The following is a 24,279-nucleotide window of genomic DNA, read 5'->3' as shown; positions in this document are numbered from 1 at the left end:
AGGGCAAGGTAAGAGGCACACAGAGGTCTGGTGGGGCCTGGAGAGCAGGGCCAGCCCCAACCCTCCAGCATGCCTCCAACAAACAAATTGACAGAGGAGCCAGCAGGGAGGATCAGATCAGAACCCCACCGCTATGCAGCCCACCATAACCTGAGTACACAGTGGCAAGACATAGGAAGGAAGATGTAAATGTTTCATATCTAAAGATACAAAACAGAAGATGACCTGGAAACTTTACAGAATGCTCCTTTAAAAATCCCTAATTGAGCCTAAAGTGATAGCACACAGCTGTAATTCCAATGACAGGAGGCTATCAAGTTTGAGGCCAGCCTGGGCAACGTAGTGAGACCCTACCCCAAAATAAAAGACAAAAATGGTTAGGGTGATAGAGCCCAGTGATAGAGTGCCTCTGGGCTCAATCCCTCATACCACCACCAAAAAAAAAAAAAAAAAAAAAAGTGTAACAACTCAGAAAAAAAAAATCAAAAGACTAACACAAAGGGGAAACAGTACATCTTGGTATGAACTTCAAGAGCAACAAAAACTAAAGGAGCTAGGGATGTGGCTCAGTGACAGGGCATGTAACTAGCAAGGCCCTAGGGTTGAATCTCAGCATCCATATATTAAAACTAAAAATTTAAAAATAAAACACCAAACTTAGTAAAACAAAGCAGAAATGTTGTACTCACAGGCTTCAACTCCACAAAATACACATGTATACACCAAACATGAGGACAGACCTGAAGGAGGTCACGACAGGATCTTAGTTAACAGTCTTTTCAATTAAGGATCTAAGTTTCTAATTGTTTGAAGAGTCTGCACATTTTGTTGTTCTGAGCAGTTTCTCTTTGTAGGACTAGTGTTATGGTTAATTTCTGTTTCAGTCAAGTGATCTTAAAGATTGAGAGAGAAAAATACAAAGGGCCTGGGAGATTTTCTGAACACTCACCTCCCTGCTGGACAGATCCTGGTGTGAACTGTCTATGGCCGGTCAGAACCACTGGAGACATGCATCTACCTTTGACCTCTCAGTAGGATCTTGATTTTGCCAATTAATCTTTTGATAATACAAAACTAGCATTTCTTGAGCACTCATTGGGTTCCACACACACTTCTAGGCACTTGGGAATTTAGCTTTCTAAGGGAGGCACTATCATTATCTTCAATCTACAGATGAAGAAATAGAGGCAAAGAGAGGGTAAGCAATATACCCAAGGTTGCAGAGCTGGTAAATAAAAGAACTCATTCATTTAGAACACCAACCTTTATATACTGCCTCATGCCTACTAATAGCATATAAACCTATCGTTTTAAATATTTCATTTAAATTTTTTTCTATGAAATTAAGAATATACTGGGAAATTATCTCTTTGGCTTTCAACCAAACTGAAAAGTCTTAATGTCATACAAGAATCTGTAATAATACACCTAGTTATAAGGAAAGAGCACTAACTTGAATAATCTCCAGTCCTGTTAGCTTGGGAGAGCTGAGGCAGAAGGATTGTGAGTTCAAAGTCAGCCTCAGCAATTTAGGCCCTAAGCAACTCAGCATGACCCTCTCTCTAAACAAAATACCAAAAAAGAGCTGGGGATATGGCTCAGTGGTTAATCGGCCTTGGGTTCAATCCCTGATACCAGAAAAAAAAAAAAGGCAATGTTATGACCAAACATTCCCTCTTCTGCCCTGATCCTCCTCCCGGCCCCCATCCTGCATCCATTTTATTCATATGTCATAAAACAGACACATTTTTAAAAAACCAAAACCAGGCAATAACCTTTCTTATTGGCTATTCTCTTAAACTAAAATAACAGCCTATAAAATAACAGCTTATAAAATCTACTAGAAAACCTAAAAACGATTTGATTTACCCTCGTTCTCATGACTAATCCAACGTTCCTATCTGAAATTCCAGCCATTCAATTAGGAGCCTAAGGCACACACACATGGTTGCTTTTCTTTGCTCTTTATACATATTTAACAATCCACAGAATCCAAAGAGGATTGAATATTTGGGGTTTCTACTTCTAAAGAATGAGCCTGCTGGGAAGGTCAGTGTCAACACCAACAACTCAAAGTCTCTGAAAGAGATTCAGAATTGCCAAAAACTGACCCATCGTAAATGTAGATAAACACAGCAGTCCAGAAACCAGGCAAGGGGGAAACCACTGTGGTTTGCTATTGCAACTACTTAAATCCACACCAAACAAAATAAACTAAAACAAAATGTTACAATCCTGTGCTCATACAAAGCTTCCCCAAACAGGATTCTGTAACAATAGGGAAAAAAATTTTTTTGAAGGCTGTGTTGTGACTCAGTGGTAGAGCACTTGCCTAGCATGCATGAAGCACTGGGTTTGATCCTTAGCACTATGATAAAAAAATAATAATAATAAAAAAAAAAAAAGCTTTGGATGGAACCTTTTCTAAGTTTGATACACATGGGGCTCAAGGACTAAAGAGACTACAAAAATGTTTAACACTGCAGTGACTAGGGACCAACAGGGGACAGGAGCCTGGGATCACCAGGACACTGTAAATTCTATACAAAATGTCTGTCCCTGGCAGGAATAAATTCCCTGCAAGCATCCAGGAACTAATAACATGAAGAAATTCCTGGGAGGGAGTATAGGGAATCAGAAAATAGAGAAGACCAACCATAAATAAGTCCTTCACCAACACCAAACTCTGAGAGCTGTTTGTCTAACATGCATCTATTTTTTAATTATTTAATGATTCTACTCTAAAAGAGCTTTTTAAAATTAATTTGAATTTTTTTTTGATAGGGTCTCCTTATACTGCCCAGGCTGGCCTTGAACTCTTTTATCCTGCTTCCCCCTTCAGAGTAGCTGGAATTATAGGCCTCCACCACTGCTTCAGGTTTATAAAATGTTTCTTTAAAAGTCCTCCTACTTTTTAACTCACAGAATTTTGGGGTTTTGTGGTACCTTAAGACCTTATCTGTTACCTTAAATGACTTGGAAAAACTATTCTCAGGAAAACAAGGCACAAATATCTGAGACCCAAAGTCATTTCAAGAAATGAGCAGAACTAAAAGTAGTACAGCCATCACTGCAAAAGGACCTTCCAGTCAACAACAACCCACATATACAACTATGAACCCATCAGATGATGTCACTGTGACATCCTAGCTCTTAGTTTGTGTTCAAATACTCTTTGTACCACTATGAAATTGCCTAGTAATGCATTTCTCAGAATGTATCCCCTGCAAATATCTGAACTGAGGCATGGCTGGTCCAGGGCTTCATACCCACCCTATCTACCCCATCAAACCCCACTTCAAGGTGTTTCATGGTCTCTCTCTTCTTGGATGTTCTGGGGCCATCACTGCTAAAAATCAGAACTGAGTTCCCTAACGCTGAAAACAGGGAAAGTGGACTGAGGATAGAAATTCAGTCTGGAATGTTTGCAATATCTATGAGAGGATAGAAATGATCAAAGGCAGTTTACTAGTCTAATGCATAAATGTAGGTGTGAGAGACTGAGAAATCTTTACATATGAAGCGTTTTTTCCTCTTCTTTAGACAATGGAGCCAGAGAAAAATGTCATATTTCATCAAATCCAAGATGCCACTGATTCTAAGAAATGACAAAGAAAATCAGATGTCAAAATCTGAACCAAAGCTAAGACAGCATAAATTTAATATGTACCCCCAAATTTCAGAAATGTTATACTAGGAAAAATGTATATCTTAAGAGTAAGATAAAAATAAATTATGATTTTTTGGTAGAAGGTAATTAGCTCACAGTGAAAACAGGCAGACATTTCTTTTTGTAAGTTTGTTTTTTTTTGTTTTTTGTTTTTTGGTTTTTTTTTTTTGGACAATGTTGAGAATCAAGCTAAGGGCCTCATGCACTCTACCACTAAGCTACATCCACCGCCCCACTTTTTGTAACTTTTTATTCTGCTATAATCTCACATTTATAGAAATGTTTCAATAACAGTACAAATAATTCTCAAGTATTCCCTTACTCAGCTAGCTTCTCATTTTGCTTCATTTACCATATCCACTTTATCATTCTCACTCCCTCCATATCTTTCCCATGTCTCTCCCACCCTCCTCCCTTTTCACTTGAAATAAAGTTTCAGACTTTGTATGCCATATTCCTAAATACCTAAGTAAGCATTTAGTAAACTCAAAAAGAAAGTCACAGTACATTGATCAAACTCAGGAAATTTGACATGGACATAATACTATTGTTTAATTCCCCATTCACATACAAATTTTGTCCACTGTTCAACAACATCCTTTACTATATACTCTTTTTTGTTCCAGGTCCAAGATTCATTCCAGGGTCATGTACTATATACAATCCATTGAGATCCCTTTAAAATAGAATGGTTCTTCCGTCTTTGTGTTTCTCAACTTTGGAATTTTTTCCTTAACTTAAACTTTTTTCAGGGGCTAGGGTTGTGGCTCAGTGGTAGAGTGCTTGGAGGCACTGGATTCGATCCTTGGCATCACATTAAATAAATAAGTAAACAAAATAAAGGTACTGTGTCCATCTACAACTAAAAAAAACTTTTTAAAGTTTAAATATTTTTAACTTAAAAGAAATTGAGGCTTGTTGTTGTTTAAACTTGATTGAAAAATCTTAAGTGTATATAGGCCGCTATTTTGTAGAATGTCCTGAAACAAATGGAGTTTTCTGGAATCTTTGCAAAATTGGATTTAGCTTATGGATTGGGGGTATAATTCAGCAGTAGAAGATATGCCTAGTATGCATGAGGCCCTGGATGACATCCCCAGCAGAGAAAGGAAGGAAGAAAGGGAGGGAGGGAAGGAGGGAAGGAAGAAGGGAATAATTTAGGTTATTATGGTAGGTTTGGTAGGAATCCTCTCAGGGTGGGGTTGTGCTATCCTGGTACATCTCATAAGGAGGCACACAATGTCTCACTGCTGGTAATGCTAACTTTGATCACTTGGTTAAGATGGTGTCCACAGCAGGATATCACCTTTTATGCAAAATCCGTATTATGAGAATCTTAGGTAGTAAAATGTACAAATACCATTTATACAACTTGAAATAATGAAAATTTAGTAGAAATGTAAAATATTGAACTGGGGATACAGCTCAGTGGTAGAGCATGTGCTTAACGTGCAGAAGAGCTCAGATTCAGTCCCCAGCACCAATAAAATAAAATGTAACAAAAACTACTTAATTTCAAAGTTCCATGGTGTTGTGCACTATCAACCATCCAGGGGACAGGAGCCTGGGATCACCATTTCTTAGATTTAATACTTCAGTCAGGATGCTGCAAACATCCTGGTGAGGCAATTTTCTGAGGAGCACAAACAAAAAACTAGAAGAGGCCACTGGTGTGGGCTGTGGGGTTTGGAAATGGAGCATCCACCTAATGGTCCCTGTCTGGAGTCATTTACATCCTTGGAGAGCAATGAAAAAGGTCACCTGAACCGGGGATAAGTGGTGGAGCTGCAGCCTGTCCTTGGGAATCCCTGGGGTAGAAGGCACTGCCCTCTTAGTTTTCCCCAAACAATGAGTATTATTTTCTTCTCCTGTCCACGTTGGTCACACATTTCCCAGTCTGTTCAAGGTTCTGTCATCTCTCCCACAGTGGGGAAATGTGATTTGGCCCATGTTTCCCTGCTTGGTTTTGTTCACTTCCATAAACATGGTTAGAAGCCTGGAGACCACATGGACAGCAATTCAGCACTTTCTACTTCAAGCCAGGTGGAGACTTCCAGATAGCAGAGCTCCTAGGAGTTGTGACAGCCTGTATGTCAAAGTCTATACTGAGCACTTTACCTTTTACGTTCATTTTTTAATTTATAGCTATTCCTAAATCTCTGTGTCCTTGGAACTAAAACTCCGAATCAGTGACTGTTTCATGACATTATTTGATGTTGTTGGTTCTTGTTATGGTTGAATGCCATCTGTGACCCTAAGGAGATCCCAAGACCTCCACTGCGAAGGAGCCCTGGGGAGGTGTACCTGGCAGGGCAAGCCCAACACCCTCTTTTTGTGTAGTGGCTGATGGAGGCTTAAGTTTGTTACAGATCTAATGCCAACATCAGACTGAGTTTTTTAAAATGTTATTTCTGTGGGCATGCATGTGCATAGCAAGCCCACAAGAATTCCCATCTGTACCCTTTACCTACAGGATCATATTAATTATGACTTTTTATGTGAAAAAACATAACTTTCCTTTTAAAGTAAAGAAATTATCTAGTTACTCTGAGGCAGTGAGAAATGTGTAAATCCCATGTGTCTGGAGACAACACAGCACAGTAGGGGTTGTGGAATCTACAAAGGGGTTGTCCTGATCTGGGCAACCTGACCTTCATGTGACCTTAAGTATGCTATTAACCTCACTAACTGCTGAGCTCTCTGTCTGCAAAATGGGAACAATAGCACACCTTGGCTCAGTGAACTGCTCTGAGTGCTACATGAAAGAATTTACAAAAAACACTGAGAACAGGGCCTGGCACATAGTGAACACTCATTCAAAATTTAAACACAAAACACCCAGAGACCTTGACTCCATTTCTGATAGCACCCTGCTCAGTGCAGGGGCCCTAGTAGAGTAGAGATACTACCTGTGTGGTAAGACTCACACAAGCTTGCCACCAACCAAGGACCCAGGCCTGTCCTCCCCCAGTCCCTAGGTCCCCCAGCCTTCAACTGTGGGGGCCTAATGTACATCAAGGGGTTCAAATGGTCTGTGACTGCTCTCAGCCTGGCTGAAGGACCAGGTATGTTATTGCTTACTCTTAATGACAGTCACAGAAGCCAAGCTCCCTCTCCCTGCAGATGTGAGGCAGTTTTACCACCAAACAGACACTATGCAAAAAGAACTACCTGGATCTCTAATGTCTGGCTCAGCCATGGAGCAGCCAATACTGAAGCCCTGGATTTTTCTTCTGTAGCCTCCCTGTTTAAGACAGACTGAGATGGGTTTCCCAACAACTGGCAGTTAAACCACCTTAACTAGTGTATAAAATCTTTACTGGAGCCTTAGAAACCTAGAGTTTTTTTTGTTTGTTTGTTTGTTTTTTGGTTTGTTTGTTTGTATTTGGTACCAGGGATTGAACTCAGGGGCACTTGACCACTGAGCCACATCCCCAGCCCTATTTTGCATTTTATTTAGAGACAGGGTCTCACTGAGTTGCTAAGCAACTTTTTGCTGAGGCTGGATTTGAACTCACGATCCTCCTGCCTCAGCCTCCCCTGCTGCTGGGATTACAGGTGTGTGCCAACGTGTCCAGCTAGAACACATTTGTGTGTGTGTGTGTGTGTGTGTGTGTGTGTGTGTGTGTGGTTGGGAATTAGAACCCAGGGCCTTGTGCATGCAAGGCAAGCACTCTACCAATTGAGCTATATCCCCAGCACTCCTTAGAGCTTTTACAGAATGCCTTTCCCTAATAAATGATGACCACTTGGAGAAAGTCTAACACACCAGAATCATTACTTATCTGCTATCCAAATTATGGATCTACAAAGTAAGTCTTAAAATAAGGTAGCTGAGTTAGAAGACAATGTATCACTTCACATACAAATACACACAAACATACAAAACTTGCCAGTTTTCTCGATTTCCTCTAACAAGATACAAAATAACATTCAATGCACAAAAATCAGTATATATCAGTTCTCATCTCAAATTTGAGTGTAACAGAATTATCTAGAGGACTCTGATGTACTTCAGAAACTAACAAATGATTTTAATTCAAAGGAGACTATATCCAACCTTTGGGACCTGAGAAGCCACATGTGTTAGTTTTATTTTTTTGAAGTCTGAGGAAGGACAATCCAGAGGAGAGAAAAAAGGGCAATCCAGGTGAACAGGATAACAATAGAGAGATACCAGGATAACAATAGAGAGAGCTTCAGATCGATTTACAGTTCCATAAAAGAATCCTCTTCAATCACAAACTGTGCCAGTCATAATCCAGGAGGCCCAAGGTTACTGAGAGCAAGCTTTCCACTACAGCTTCCTCACCCCAAGAGTCTGACCCAAAGCTCTGGCCTCCTGCTGTGATTAACCAAACCCCTGGCCTTGAGCCTGAATTCCTAATTTGTATTTAAAGCCAAGGACTAAACTAGACCCAAACCTAGAGCCACTGTCATTCAACTACTTATGGAATAACTACAGAATTAGACAGCAAAGTAGCCACAGCACTGGAAATAACTTTCTAGGCTGGGAAGCCTTGTCAGGTACCTGAAGCTACTCCCCAAATTTCCCAGTTTAGGTGTGAAGTAAGGACACTGCTCTGACTTTTGCCTTCCACTTCCATATCTTTTTTGAGCCAGGACAAAAAGACAGGTATCTAGAAACCACCTATTCATAACAAGATTCACAGGTCAGGTGCTCAAGGTAGAAAGGATGTGTTCAGAGGGACTCCTCATACACTACCTACCAACCAGCATCTAAAGCCACTCACCATAAAAGGGGGGCTCTTGAATACTTATGGTTCATACTTTGATACTTATGGTTTGTCATAAAGATTTGGAACAAAGAGCATGCTAATTTTAAAGGATTTACAACATGCCATTAGCAAATGACCATATCCGCTCACCCACTTCCAAACAGCCCTGTAAACTGCAAATATGTATGTAGCAAATATGAGTTAGAGAAAATTAGTGTTCCTAATGGTGTATTAAGAATTGTAATGCGGGCTGGGGATGTGGCTCAGCGGTAGCGCGCTTGCCTGGCCCGGGTTCGATCCTCAGCACCACATACCAACAAAAGATGTTGTGTCAGCCGAGAACTAAAAAAATAAATAAATATTTTTTAAAAAGTCTCTCTCTCTCTCCCTCCTCTCTCACTCTCTCTTAAAAAAAAAAATTGTAATGCAAAAATAAATAAATAAATATTAAAAAAAAGAAAATCAATGTTCCATTCAAAGTTTATATAAATTCAATTTAAAAATTTTTAAATCCTAACTTTTTCTCTATAAAGTGTTCTCTTTTCTAATTTGAAGCTCAAATTCTTTAGAGAAGACTTGCTATTTTCTCGTTCTGGAAAAAAAATAAAAAGCTACTATCCTCCAATTTTTATTGAATCTGAATTTTATACAAACACACAAATACCACTTTGATTTGTCCAAATACAGTTAAGTATTAAAAACACAGTATTTTACAAGAATGATTTCCCTAATAAATGATGACCACTTGGAGAAACTCTAACACATCAAAATCATTACTTATTTTCTTCCTAAATTACGCATCTATAAAGTAGTCCCAAAATAAGGTAACTGAGTCACATCACACACAGACACACATATATAAAACTAGTCAGTTTGCAGTAACAGGATACAAAATAACAGTCAATACATGACAGTCACATACTTAATAGGGATACAATCTGATAAATGCATCACTGAAGTGATTTCGCCATTGTGCAAACCTGAGAGTGTACTTACACAAACCTAAATAATGTAGGTCAATAATTTGATGGGCCTCTTGTTGAAATCAAGATATATGGTAAATATAAGTGTTTGAGCTGCTGTTCAGGAGTGTGACACATTGTTTTATAGTAAACTTTTTTTTCCCATAAGTTAGAAGGAGCACATTCTAACCACAGAAAGCTTAGTTATAGTAACTAGGTAAATCAGTAACTTTGTTTATTCTCATTATCAAGTATTTACAAGGCTAGGGTTGTTATCTTAGTGCTATAGCACATATTCCGCACAGATGAGACCCATTATACTTTTAATGCCTACAAGTATCAGCAAAGTAGGTTTGTTTACATCAGCATTATCACAAACACATGCTTGATGCATGGAGCTAGGATATTACAATCACTACGAGGTCACAATGTTAGTAGGCAATAGGAATACTTAAGTTCCATTATAATCTTATGGTACCACCATCATATTTGTAGCCAGCCTGTCAAACATGTTGCACATGACTGTGAACGAATTTGATCTGTTAGTTTAAGCCACTACTAGATAATGTATAGGTCAAAAGGAGCAGGGATAGTACATGATAGTAGACTGCTGCCCTAACCATCTAAGTATTTTCCTTTTAATATACACACACTCTTGCACATAGTACATAAAACTGTTCATCCTAATATTCTGTTAAACAAACACCTTTCACTATCTTTCCCCACTACTCCCTCCACCTCACTTTAAAAGTAACATAAATCCATTATGAAAAACCAGAAATCACAGCAAAGACTTCTGAGAAGAAACACCATCACTCAGTTCCTCCCAACTACTGACCTTGAGCATCACAACCTCCTGGAGGTACCTCTCTGGACCTTCTCTGTGGTCCCAAAGTGGGCCTGTCTGGTAGAACGGAAACAAACCTTACACCGTAACACCCTCTTCACTTCCATCCTGTGTAAACACACAATCCCATACAATGCCCAACAATGTGGCATTAATACAAGGGCAAATATGTGAGTGTGAAACATGGGATTTGTGACGGGACACACTGATGGGAGAAAAGGGGTGATTTTGCAACACTAGTACAACCGAACTCCCAACAAACAGTCTTCTCCAAACCCAAGAGTGGTGTCCAGATTTCCAAAAATCTTCCCAAGCACAAACTCGTTAATACTACCAAAGGAAGCAGGTAAGAACTTTGTGGTGGGAGGGGCCACAGGAGAGAATGCTGCGCAATGACTGGGCGTCAATAGAAGCTCAGAAGCACAGGGTCCTTACACCCTCCAAAAGAAAGGCAGAGTAGGGGTCCCCAGCACTGGCACCCCAAGACGCAGCAACACGAGGTATGAGAAGGAGGAAGGTCCAGCCTCAGGTACTTAAGACCACCACAGCTCCATCCATCAGTTTGACCCCTTCTTTGCAAAGGTGGCTGAATGGTCCCTTCACAAGGGGCCACAAGTACTCCAAGGTGCACGGGCACTTCGGAAAGGCGATACACGGAAGACCTGGTTTTTAAAAGTTTAGTCAAGCACCCGGACTCCCACTTGTAAGTTAAAGTGGTGACCACTCCCTCCCCAGCCCAGAAGGTGGCAGAAAAAACAGGACACTACGTCAGACTTACCGTGTCTGCCCTGGTGCCCCCAAGAAGTCCCAGCGGCCGCGCACCTGGGGGCGGTGTGAGGACTCGGACCCCGCGCGGCGCCAGGAGGTACCGGAGAAGCGGACGCGCGAACGCCCGCGGACGCCCGGGCTCCGACTCACCCGGGGAGTGAGTGGGAGTCTCGGCTCTCCGCCAGCGCGCGGGGCCAGGGACGCGGGCCGGCGCGCGCTCCCACTCCGCGTCCAGCCGGCAGTTCTTTGTGTCCCCGGCTGCGGCGCCGCTCTGGTCCCGCCTCCAGGCTTCTCCCCCGTCCCCTGCCCCCACCCCGGTTCTCGCAGAGCCTTCCCGGGCGGGGCGGGGCGGGGCCTGGCGGGAGAGAAGGGGGAGGAGGAAGGGTGAAGAGGAGGAGGAGGAGGAGGAGGAGGAGGAGGAGGAGCGCGGACGGGGCGGGGACGGGGCGGGGACGGGGCGGGGCACGCGGAGGCCTGAAGAGAGGGCTGAGGGTAGTGAAGCAGCCTCTACAGCGCTGGCAACATTCCCTCAAAGCTTAAAGCCTCTAGAAGTGGGACCCCATCTGGTCTTGCAGATGTGTTCTGTGGGGTTGGGCTACTCACAAGTCTTGGAAATAGACAGGAGGCAGACCAGCCAGGGATGAACCCCAGACCCACAATTGAGAAAAACGGATAGACAAAACTTAAGCTACTAGCTTTCCCATCATATATTCAATCAGTATATATTTAATCATTGTCCTAAGGTCTGAGAACACAGCAATAACAATGCGGGGGTGGTGGAAAAAAAAACAAGAAAAATGTCTGTCTCTAAATAAAAAGTAGAAAAAATATCAGATAGTTATAAATATTACCGAGAAGCAAAGCAGGAGCAAGGGTTAAGGAGTACAGAAGGTGGGCCAGTATAGGTCAGAGAGAAATAGGTGATCTTTAAAATGAAGTCTGGGAAACTGGGGCAGGCCTGAGGGTGGAAGCTGCTTGTGAATTCCAAGAGTGGTGGGCAGGGGGAGGATCACCAGAGGAGTGCCCTTTGAGAGCTCTCAGAGAGGTTGACAGGGCTTCTGCCCTAATGAGGACTTGGCTTCTTTTCTAAGATGTTTAAACATGTACATACAGCCTGAACTGATTAAATCAAGGTAATTACTATTTCCATCCCCTTATCATCTATTTATTTGAACCTTTGAGTTCCTCTCTCCTAGTTCTTCATAGAATATATAATAGATTGCTGTGTACTTAAGTTTTTTTCAAAATCACTTTGGCCAGTGCGTAAGGGTAGGTGGAGCAGGGAAGTGCCCATGTCAAAGTAAGGAAACCACCAGGAAGCCACAGGTATCACCAAGCTGGGAAGCAAGGTGTCTTGGACCAGAGTGGAGGTAGGGATAAGTGGTCAGATTTTGGATGGGTGGCATTTGAGTGGACCAGCCAACAGAATGTCCCTCCAAATTGGAGGTGGATTGTAAAGGGCAGGGGTGAGATAAAGAAAAAGAAAGGAAGAAGTCAAAGGTGACTCTTAAGAGTTTGGCCTGCATTACCACAATTACTAATTTATGTTGGGTTCTTTCTCTAACCTCATTTTAATCCTCATGATAATTCCAGGTCATAATTGGTACCAGTATCATTTTGCAAAGGAAGAAAATGAGGCATCAAAGGTTAAATAACTTGCTGGCTCTGTACAGCCACCAAGTAACAAGGTCTGGCCCCAAAATCTGTACTTGTGCTGGTTGGCACCAGTTCCATCAGGATCTGGAATACCATCTGCCCTCACTTTCACACTCACTGCCACCAAGGCTTTCAGAGTCATCATCTTCTGAGAACACTGCCAGCCCATCACCATGATGCCACATTCCTATATTGCTGGGCACTCCAGTTCTCACAGACTGCTCCTTACTGTCTAAGCTGCCATGTCCACAATCTTTACCTGAGCAGGCTTCTTTCTTCATCTCTCCATGCTGTAACCAAATACTCTTTACAATGAGCCACTGATATGATTGGCCACCCAGTGACCAAATTAAGCGGTTATGTCTTCATTCCTCACCTTCTTCACTCCTTATCTTCTTGGCTTGCAGGCATGATCACGCTGTACCCTGTCTCTCCTGCCTCAGTGTTCCTAATGTCCTCTCCATTCTCTCTTTCTTCCCAATGATCCCTTAAGGGATTCTTTTTCCCTTCCTTAAATATTTTTGTTCACAGAGTTCTTGGCTTGACTCCCCACTCTCTTTGGTGTTTTGGTCTTCCTGTCTCCCTTTCTCAACCCTCTAGTGCCCCAAATATCCCACTACCCACTGGACAGTCCACAACTGTTTTCCAAACACATCTGGTCAACGAGTCTCAAACTGAAGCAACTGCCTTTCCTCTAGAACATGGTGCTGCTCCATGTGGATTCACCATCTTGGTAAAGGTCACCCCCAACCTTCTCCTCACATCCAGTCTGTTGCCAAGTTATACTGATTCTATGCTTGTGCCCTCTCTTCCCTTCACCTCTCTCAAATTCTAGCCACACTACTCACTCTTTATGTCAGGCACTCCAGATCCTTCCTGAGACCACAGTAGGAAAAATCATAATGGTAAGCCTTGCAGTTACAAAATGCATTTTCGTTAATTTGCTAGATCCAGCTGCTCAGGGGTCCTCTCTCCCTCTCTTGCTGCTACTATCCTGAGCTAACTGTACATTTCTAGCTGCCTAAAGAGTTGAACCTCCTGCCTGAAAATGAAAATGGTCACTGCTCACTATGTAGACATGAGAATTGTTCTGAAAATTTCTGATGGTCTTAGAAGCCAGGGAGAAGGGGGAAGGCCTGACTTTGGGTGACTAGGGTCACATGAGCCAAACCATGAAGACAGAATGGAAGGGCAGGTTCATGATGCCAGTAGAAAACCCAGCTGGAAAAAGGGTCAGGAAGTTTCCAGATCTCATATTTTAGATGGGAAACTAGCCAAAGAGACAGAGTTGATATATAAAAGGAAATAGTAGGATTTAGTTATAAACCAACTGTCAGATTGAGAGGCAAAGAGAAATGAAAATCAGAATTACTTTTAAGATACTTGCTTAGGTAGAAGGTGAAGTTGCAGGGTTGCCCAGTGTCTCAGAGAAAAGTTAAACATTCTGTTCTCATCACAAATTATTAATGGCACTTCAACATATAACTGTCTTAGAAACTGAGTATTGTACCCAATTAACCAGGGATGAGGCTCAACAGGTAGACTTCATTGCCCTCATTTAGAAGCATATCATCTTGCCCTCCTGGAGCTAGGGGGAAAACTGACAGCAGTAGGTCATTAACTGAAGCTGGGAAAATCCTATGAGTAGATTGTAAGTCTTATCTTCTGGGAAATACTCATAAGTCTCTGGTTCTCACCTGATCACTGTGTCTCTAGAGCTCATTGGATGTCAGAGAGAGACTACGGATATATGATAAAGGAGAAAGAAATATTATGTACTCAGGACATTGGGAGTTGGTGGATCCTTGAGGAGTAGCATGTGTTTGTGTGTGTGTGTGTGTATGTGTGTGTGTGAAAGAAAGAGAGTGGGGGGAGGGAGAGAAAGAGAAAGAGGAGGGAAGGGGAGGAAAAGAGAGGAGAAATCTGGGGTCCAGAGTGCTAAAGACCACTCTCAATGAAGACAAGCCTGACCAGGTGAAACCACAGTCCTTTCCTCCTAAATGTTTCTCCTCTCATATCTCAGTCTGCTTGTGACAAAATGAGTTTAATTTTTCTAGAAACTGGCAATACCTCTTTCCCCAAGGCCTTTGATGTGTCCATGTTTCCTGGACATTGGAAGCCAGATTCACTAACCCTTACCAGCATGCTTCAGGCACATCTCAGTCCACCTGTGTAAATTTTTCTATCATTTGCCCCATGGATCCCCTGCTCTAGCAAAACTATATGCTTGTTGATTTTTGCGATTCTTGAGAGTGCCTTTACCACTCCTGCCTTCATGTTTTTAACACACTGCCCTACTTTCCTGTCGACTTGAGTCTATCTATCCATCAAGGTTGTGTTCAAATCTGTCCCCTTCTGAGAAGATACCCATTGCACCCGCATTATCCTAACCATTATCCTAACCTAGTATGCTTTTGTTATGGTTTAGATGGGAAGGATTCCCCCAAAGCTCCTGTGTTAATATAGGAATATTCAGAGCTGAAATGATTGAATTATGAGATGTAGCCTAATCAGACCATTCTGATCTGAATGGACTAAGTGGGTGGTAACTGTAGGCAAGTGGGGTGTGGCTGGAGGAGGTTGGTAACAGGGCAAGAAACCTGGGAAGGCTCATCTTTTCCATTCCCTTCTCTCTCTCTCTCTCTCTCTCTCTCTCTCTCTCTCTCTCTCTCTCTCTCTCTCTGTCTCTCTCTCTCTCACACACACTCTCTCTCTCTCTCTCTCTCCTTCCTGGCCAGAAAAGAACAGAGCGTCGGTATTTTACTATGCCCTTCTGCCATATGTTCTGTCTTATCTTGAGCCCAAAGCAAAGGACTTGGCCCACCATGGACTAAATCTATGAAACCATGAGCCAGAATACATTTTCCCCTCTCTAAGTTGTTCTTGTCAGGTATTTTGGTTAGTGACACAAACCTAATTAACACAGCTTTGTACCATTCATTCTGATATCTGAGCTCTTGAGTCTTAAGTTACTATCTAAATTCCCACTGGTAAGTCCTACTTGTTTGCTTCCCAGCTAAATTGAAACTCTGCAAATTAGGGGTGATAATTTTATGTCTCCCATAACACCTAGTAGAAAGACTAGTAAACAATACATTTTATTATTTTATTGAATTCTGTTGCTGATTTTGTTTCTAGAAATGTTTCGATTAATATGGGAAGCATAATTTATAAAACAGGTTATCCTAATGTTTCTTGAGCAATTCATCATGAATTACCATCCATGAATTCCAATGTGATGTAGGGACATTAAGACATCCTAGCAACCCTCAAATGGTTGTACTTTGATGAATGGCCATAGGATACTCTATTTACTTTACAGCATCATTAGTTCACACTCATCTTCCATAGTTCAATTAAGTCAAATGAGTTAGCATATGGTTTTATTATTTAAAGGAAAGATTTGCCATGTTCAGGTTCTTAGAACATTCCTTGGGAGTCATTGCTAAGTATTTACCTCAGAACATTTTGAAAATATATTCATTTGTGGACATTTTGCTTCATTGCCCTTTGAAAACCTTAATAACTCATTTAAAAAAAAAAGAAATTTGGGGCTGGGGTTGTGGCTCAGTAGTAGATCACTTGCCTCACACGCATGAGGTACTGGGTTCAATCCTCAGCACCAAATAAAAATTAATAAATAAAATAAAGATGTTCTGTCAATCTACAACTAAAAAGATTTTTTAAAAAAAGAAATTTGTATTTATTTTCTTAAAATCTTGTCTCTCTTGGCTATTTTAAAATTATATTTGGCATAATTATTTTGACATAAATATATTTAAAATCTATAGAGGAAGATTTCATTTCTATTTTTGCATTCCAGTCTACTCTAAGAAGTCCATTATTTGAATATCTTGACCTCCTAAGTTTCAGTCTTTCTTAGTTTAAATACTTTTCACATTCTATTTCTATGAAGCTTTCCATGTTTTATCGTGATGATAAAAATAAAATCTATTGTATTTATATTTTGAATTCTGTAGCTCCTCCAAAATTTTTTATCATATCTATAAATTAAATTTATTGACTACTGAGCCTAACTATATATGACCCCTTTAGTAAGTTCCATTTTATTTTCTTTTTAATAAACTTTATTTTATAATAATTTTAGATTTACAGGATAGTTGAAAATAGAGTGCAAAGAATTCCCATATACTCTTTTTCCCACTTTCCTTTAATTTAAAAAAAAATTGTTATTTATTCTATTTGATTTTTTTCAGGCTTTGAATATGCTAGGCAAGCACTCTACTACTGAGCCACATCCCTGGCCTTTAAATTTTTTCTTTTTTAATTTGAGAGACAGTTTTTCTAATTTGTCCAGGCTGGCCTCAAACTTGTGAACCTCTTCCATTAGCCTCCTGAATGGCTGGGACTATAGGCTTGCACCCGGTACCTGGCTAATGTTAAGATTTTATGTAACCATAGTACAATGATTAGAACCAGGAAATGGTTGGCATTTATTAGCTAAACTCCAGTTGAATTTCCCCAGTGTTACAGGATTCCTCAGGGCATTTAGTCAACATGCCTTCATATCTTGTCTATGACAGTTTCTCTGACTTTCCTTGTTTTCCATGGCTTTGACAGTTAAGAGAAGCACAAGCCAGGCATTTCATAGGATGCCCCTCAATTTGATTTTGTTTGATATATTTTTGAGTGTGTGATTAGACTGTTGTTATGGGTTCTGGAGAAATGCCCTGTGTCATATCATATTAGGGAGTAACCTGTGATACCCTTGTTTTTTTTCCTAAGATGGGGTCCTGCTATGTTGCCCAGGCTGACTAAAATTTATTTGCTCAAATTTTTGTTTCAGCCTTATCCAGGAGTGAGGAGGAGTGAGGAGGAGTAAGGAGGGGTGAGAAGGAGTGAGGGGGGGGGAGGAGAGGGGAGGAGGGGGGAGGAGGGAGGAGGTGGGGAGGGGGAGGAGGGGAGAGGAGGGAGGAGGTGGGGAGGGGGAGGGGGAGGGGGAGGGGGAGGAAGGGGGAGGTGTGAGGAATGGGGAGGAGTGGGGAGGAGTGAGGAGGGAATGAGGAGGAGTGAGGAGGAGTGAGGAGTGGGGAGGAGTGAGGAATGGGAAGGAGGGGGAGGAGTGGGGAGGAGTGGGGAGGGGTGAGGAGGGATGAGGAGGAGTGAAGAGGAGTGAGGAGGGGGGAAGAGTGAGGAGTGGGGAGGAGTGGGGAGGAGTGAGGAGGAGTGGGCTCAAGCAATCCTCCTGTCTCAGCCTTCCAAGTAGCTGGTACTACAGGTGTGTGCACTACACCCAACTACTTGACATTATTGGTGGTGTTAATCTTGATCACTTGATTCAGGTGTTGACTACCAGGGTTCTCCACTGCAAAGTCTCAATTTTCTCTTTCCATATTCTTCATTGGAAGCAACTTACTAAGTCCAGCCCACACTCAAGAAGAGAAGGATTAAATCCCACCTCCTACAGGGGAGAATACACACACACACACACACACACACACACACACACACACACACACACACTTTAGAATCCTTTATAAGGAAGACTTGTCTTTTAGCCCTCATTCATTTATTTTTTCAATCATTTATTTATATCAGCATGAACTTCTGCATATTTGTTTTATACTCTCAGTTATAACCTAAGGCTATGTTATTTATTTGTTTGCTCAAATTATTTCAGCCTTAGCCATCAGGGACTCATTCAGATTGGTCCCCTGGGGACTCTCTCATCTTTTTCCTATTTGGTTTTAGGTAATGTATAATGTTCCAGGATCCTCTTATATTTTTCTTGTGTTAGCCCTGGTATCAAGCTATATCTCTTAGGAGCTCTGATTCATTTTATTGGAGAATCAAATTTAGAAACAAAGATCTGAATAAGAGTATGCTCACTGCTGCTTCTAGGCCCTCTCAGTGGACAGGCACTGGAAATATGTGTATTATATTCTGACTTAAGTGTATGCATATCTATCTATCTATCATCTACCTACCAATCTACTTACAATCCATGTTAAACTTAACATGAGTTCATATTTAAGTCTCCAACTTAAGTTCAACACCATAGAGTTCACTCTAGCCTTCCCCTCTTAATTCTTCGCAACATTTTCCTTTGATGGTGAGAAGCCTGGCTCCCGTTTCTACTATTTATTTATCCAACCTTAGTATAGATGTAAAGTGCTTTCAGAATTATTAACCCATACCTCTGTGAGAAACAAACTTACAAACTATAATGCTTATGTATATTCCTTTAGCTTTAATTTTCAGTTACAATGCAAGCTTTCAAAGTGATTTTGGTCAACTCCTTTACCCTCTACCACCGTCATGAGGTTTTGTCTTATGTTTATAATGCATTTATAAATTTATCATTTGTCACAGTCTGTTGTTAATATTAAGGTCTTAGTATCCTCCTTGATTTTTTTCCTTGTTGATTTTTAAAGATTTGCATGTAGTAAGTAAAGTTCATGCTGTGGACTTTGGGGTTTGGCATTTTTTTACTTAGCAAAATGAATTTGACATTCATCCATGTTGTTCTATGAGTCAGAAGCTTGTTATTTTTGGCAATTGTGAATGGAGCTACTATAAACATTTACACACATTTTTTTGTTTGTTTAAACATAAGTTTTCTATTCTCTCTGATAAATACCTATCAGTGTGTTCACTAAGTTGTGAGGTAAGTCTGTTTAACTATAGATGACAATGCAAAACCATTTCCCAAAGGGCTGTACCATTTTACATTCCCCACCAGCAACCAATAAATTTCTGTCCTCTGCATACTTGTCAGCATTTGGTGGTATCAATTTATTTATTTTATAATATGATATATTTTCTTTTTAAGAGCAGTTTTGTTTTGGTGAAAATATTAGTTATCATTAATATTTAGCTAGCTAACAGAAGTCAGATGAGGGCTTTTACAGTAAGTCAAAGTATAAAATCTCTCTTCATCTTTAATAAAAAATTATGACACAAGAAAGTTCATTTTAGAAATTACATCAACCTCAAAATCTTTAATTTCTAGAGCAAAGGGCAGAAGAGACATATTAAACAATTTCCTGTAACTGTAACAAAATGCCTGAGGTAAGCTAACTTTATAAAGAAAAAATGTTTATTTAGCTATAGTATTAGAGACTGAAAGTCCAAATAGCACTGCATACCTCTGGTGAGGGTGCTGCAGAGGACAGTGGGAATGCACACAACAAAGCCAGAAGAGAAGCCCAAGAGTTATTCAGGGGTCAGGTTGTTCTGTGGCAATTTGCTCTCAAGAGAGCTCAGAGATTCCATAAAAGCTACTTTAATCCTTTCCAAGGAAAGCTCCCCCAGTGACCTAACTACCTCCTAGCGGGTCCCATTTCTTAAGGGTCCATCACCTCCCACTTAAGCACACATTGGGGATCAAACTTTCAGCATGTGAACCTTTGGGAGACACACTTAAACCACTGCAGAATTGAATTGAGAAATTAAAAATTGATATTCTTGCTATGGGGTTTATTTTTTATCCTGACATTTTCTCATCTAGAATAAAATTCCCTTCAAAAGTAAGTATGAAGATTCCAGAACCCTGGTTTGGTTCTGGCTCCAAAAGAGGATTTATATCATACCATAGTGAGGTAAAGGACCCAGATGCAAGGGTCCACTGGACAGAACACACAGAGGTAGTTCAGGACCATTGGGCTATCGTCTTAGCTAGGAATGCCTGGGAGCCTGAATTGCATGCATACATGCAAGTTTTGAAATGCAAAGTTTACATAACCCACTAAGAACACATGTAAAACCTTCCACATTTCATTATTTTTTAAGCATGAGGTACCATGAGGTATCCTATATTCTTTGAACCTATGAGCTGCATAAGAGCAGGGCTTGGCCTCTTTGTTTTCTGCTAGCGACTTGATGCCTAAGAATACCTTACTACACACACACACATCAACATATATGTATATGTGTACTGCTCAAATATTTGTTGACTGAATGATAAAATAGAGCCAGGCCCTGGAAAGGCATTCCAGCTGTTATCTCTTGTATTAGTCAGTTCACGCTGCCATTAGCATACACAGACAGGGAGGCCACAAGTCCAAGATCAAGGTGTGGCAGGCTGGTTTCTCTGAAGCCTCTCTCCTGGGCCTACAGACAGTTACCTCCCATCTCTTTCTGCACATAGTAGTGGTTACCAAATAAGAATGACATGATTCCCTAGTCAGTGTCTTAGGGGAGATTGCCAGCCTGTCTAGCTATTTCTCTCTCATAAGGCTGTTTTTTTTTCTTCTTCTTCTTCTTCTCAGTAGTGGGGATTATATCCAGGGGTGCTTTACCATTGAGCTACATCTCCAGTCCTTTTTATTTATTTATTTTGAGACAGGGTCTCACTAAGTTACAGAGGCTGGCCTCAAACTCGTGATCCTCCTGCTTCAGCCCTCCTGGCCTGGGATTACAAACATGTGCTACTGTGCCCTGCTCTTAGCCAGCCATATTTTAACCCAATAAAGGAACCATCTGTTCTTCATGTTGTTCTTATTTAGTCACTATCTCTCACACACACATGTACACACACACCTTGTTAGTACAATATCACTGTATACCATCCATCTACACACATATACATTCTGTGCACACATACAACCCCCACATTACTGCTTACATACACCCACTAAAACACATGTACAAACCTTCCATATTTCATACACACCTACTACATGTAATCCTGTTATACAAACAGCCTTCTCAGCACACATATACCTACTACTCACACATTCTATATTTATTATAAATACAAACATATCTTGCCAAAAATCATACTACTACAAATCCCTACACATACATTTTCACTATACACACACTACCACTCTCATAATTCCACTATTTCCCATTACATACATACCTCATTATTCATAAAATGTATTCATCACACATGCACATACCCAACAAAGACCTCCTACTATATACACAAATCCCCCATTGATTCCTTTGTACGACATACAGCTGCACTATGTATACACAACATGATACTCATATACACTGAAAGCCACTAAACAAATATGTCACTACATATACACATGCTCACCACTATATTCACCCCACCACTCACACATGCAAGTGCATAACAGCCTACTACACCCACATTCCCCAAACACATTCTCTTGAACTTAGCCACACAACTATATTCTTGCTCCTTGCCACTCACTCACACATACACACACCTTGCCTTTCAACACACAAGCATGCATCCTACTACTCACAGACCTCTCTCTCTCTCTCTCTCTCTCTCTCTCTCTCTCTGTGTGTGTGTGTGTGTGTGTGTGTGTATATATCACTACCACACATATGCCCACAGATACTATGCAATTCACAACCTGTCTCCTATAGGCACACCTCTACACACACATATGCCTTCACTCCACTATTCATACACATCCATACCCACACTTGCTCACACATGTGATTGTGCACATAAAACCACAAACACATACACAAAAGGGTTTGCTGCTCCTTTTCTAAAACATTAATAGTGGTTTTCTCCACTCCTAAGCCTCCTCTTCACAGTCTTTTTTTTTTTTTTTTTTAGATTCTGGGGATTGAACCCAGAGGTGCTCTGCCACTGAAGTATATCACCAGCGCTTTTCATTTTACTTTGAGACAAGGTCTTTCTAAATTGTCCAGATTGGCCTTGAATTTGTAATCCTCCTGCCTCAGCTTTCTGAGTAGCTGGGATTACAGGCATCTGCCTCTGTCCTGGTCTCACAGACTGCTTTATTTATTTATTGTTTTACATTACTTTTTTTAATTTAAAAGTTTAGTAATTATAACTTTCTTTTTAGTTATGCATGCCAGTAATATTTTGACATATCTGTACAAACATGCAGTACATCTTTTTATTTTTTAATTATTTTATTTTTATTTTTATTTTTTTTGAGAGAGAGAGAGAGAGAGAGAGAGAGAGAGAGAGAGAGAGAGAGGATTTTTCAATATTTATTTTTAGTTCTCGGCAGACACAACATTTTTATTTTATTTTTATGTGTTGTTGAGGATCGAACCCAGCGCCCCACACATGCCAAGTGAGCGTGCTACCGCTTGAGCCACATCCCCAGCCCATTATTTTTTGTTTTTTGATACTGGAGATTGAACCCAAGGGCACTTAACCATTGAGCCACATTCCCAGCCCTTCATATTTTATTTATGGTAGCTCAGTGTAGAGTGCTTACTTAGCATGTGTAAGGCTCTGGGTTTGATCCTCAGTACCACATATAAAATAATTAAAATAAAGGTATTGTGTCCAACTATAACTAAAAAAATAATAAATATATTTTTAAAATATTTTATTTAGAGATGGGGCACTTACTGAGTTGTTTAGGGCCTTGCTAAGTTGCTGAGGCTGGCTTTGAACTCACTAATCACCTGCCTCTGTCTCCTGAGCTGCTGGGATTACAGGTGTGTGCCACCACACCTAGAAAAGAGTACATCTTATTCTACACATCCCAGTACATCCCAGTTTTGTGGTTGTATATAATGTGGAGATTCACTGTGGTATATTTATATATGCACACAGGAAAGTTATGTCAGATTCATTCTACTCACATTCTGCTTTTGACAGTCCATCCTACCTGTCCAAATTTTATTTCTTATCATCTCCTACTTAGATCCTTTTATTCAATCAGGCTGGTGACTTTCCTTCTTTGGAGTCTGTAAATTTCTGATTGCTTAGGACTTCCTGCCTGACACTCAATGAATTTGTGTTGAACTGAACTAATTCTCTGGAAATATGCTGTCCCTTCTTTGCCCACATAAAATGTTTCACTCCTTTCAAGCCCCTGCACCGTAACTCCCTTATTTGGCATTCTTTTAAGAAGAGTTTATCTGTGTTGTACCATATTTCTTCTTGCTGTGTACCAGGATGTCAGAATTGACACTTTGACCTAAGTCAATAGTTATCATATACTGAAGTGTGAGTCTCATTGGAGTTTTCAAAGTAGCTAGTGAGAGCCTGTTTCCTGATACTTGAACTCCCCCACCCAAGTGAAGAATATGAATTGAGAAAGTGGAGATGGAAATGGAAGGGGATTTATGGGATTTGGTTATTTTTTTGTTGTTGTTTTGGTGCTGGGGATGGAACCCAGGGCTTTGTGCATGCTAGGCAAGCCTTCTACCATTGAGTTATGCCTCAGCCCTGTGGGATTTCTTTGGAGAGAGCTACTAAAACCTAAGTTCTATTCCCTCTGGGTGTGAACTGTCTTCTCCACAAAACTGGAGAGTAGGATCCAGTGATAAAACTGAAAAGGAGTTTGACATGCTGTTGTAGAACATGAGCATTCAAGGGGGCTGTGGCAGGGGTGTAAAGGACAGTGGAGCATGTGGGATATATCTTTATTTTTATTAATAATGGGGCAAACACTTGGTATAGAGGCTGACCTGGAGCCATTTAGAGCCCTTCCTAGGAGGACTGCCTGGGAGACAGGGAATCCACTGGTAAGGGCCAGTGGTAGAAGACCTTCCCAAGAACAAGGACTGGAAGAAAACTCACTGGAGAAGAGGAACAAAACTAGTTTATCAGGAGGGGTCCAGAAAGGTGTGCAGGTCAGGCCTGGGGGCAATGCAGCCAACCATGACAAGTGCAGGTTCTAACCAATTCAGAACTTTCTTCCCACTCCCACCACATGCAAGGAGATTACCATGGGATAAAAACTCACAAGGAGA

At 40.9% G+C, this 24,279-nt stretch overlaps 1 protein-coding gene across 1 annotated transcript in view; it reads right to left on the bottom strand.

Annotated features, from left to right (window-relative positions):
- The window catches only part of Ninl (ninein like), a 155,435-nt gene extending 144,102 nt beyond the window's left edge, over window positions 1-11,333 (bottom strand). The window contains exon 1 of the mRNA XM_078051310.1: window positions 10,997-11,333. The gene's annotated coding sequence lies outside the window, so the exon portion shown is untranslated. The remainder of the gene's footprint in view (window positions 1-10,996) is intronic.
- Between the last annotated feature and the right edge of the window lie 12,946 nt (window positions 11,334-24,279).

The sequence above is a fragment of the Ictidomys tridecemlineatus genome, chromosome 5 (genome assembly GCF_052094955.1).
Source record: "Ictidomys tridecemlineatus isolate mIctTri1 chromosome 5, mIctTri1.hap1, whole genome shotgun sequence".
NCBI lineage: Eukaryota > Metazoa > Chordata > Mammalia > Rodentia > Sciuridae > Ictidomys > Ictidomys tridecemlineatus.
The sequence above is the reverse complement of the archived record's forward strand: the minus strand, read 5'-3'. Positions and strand labels throughout refer to the sequence as shown.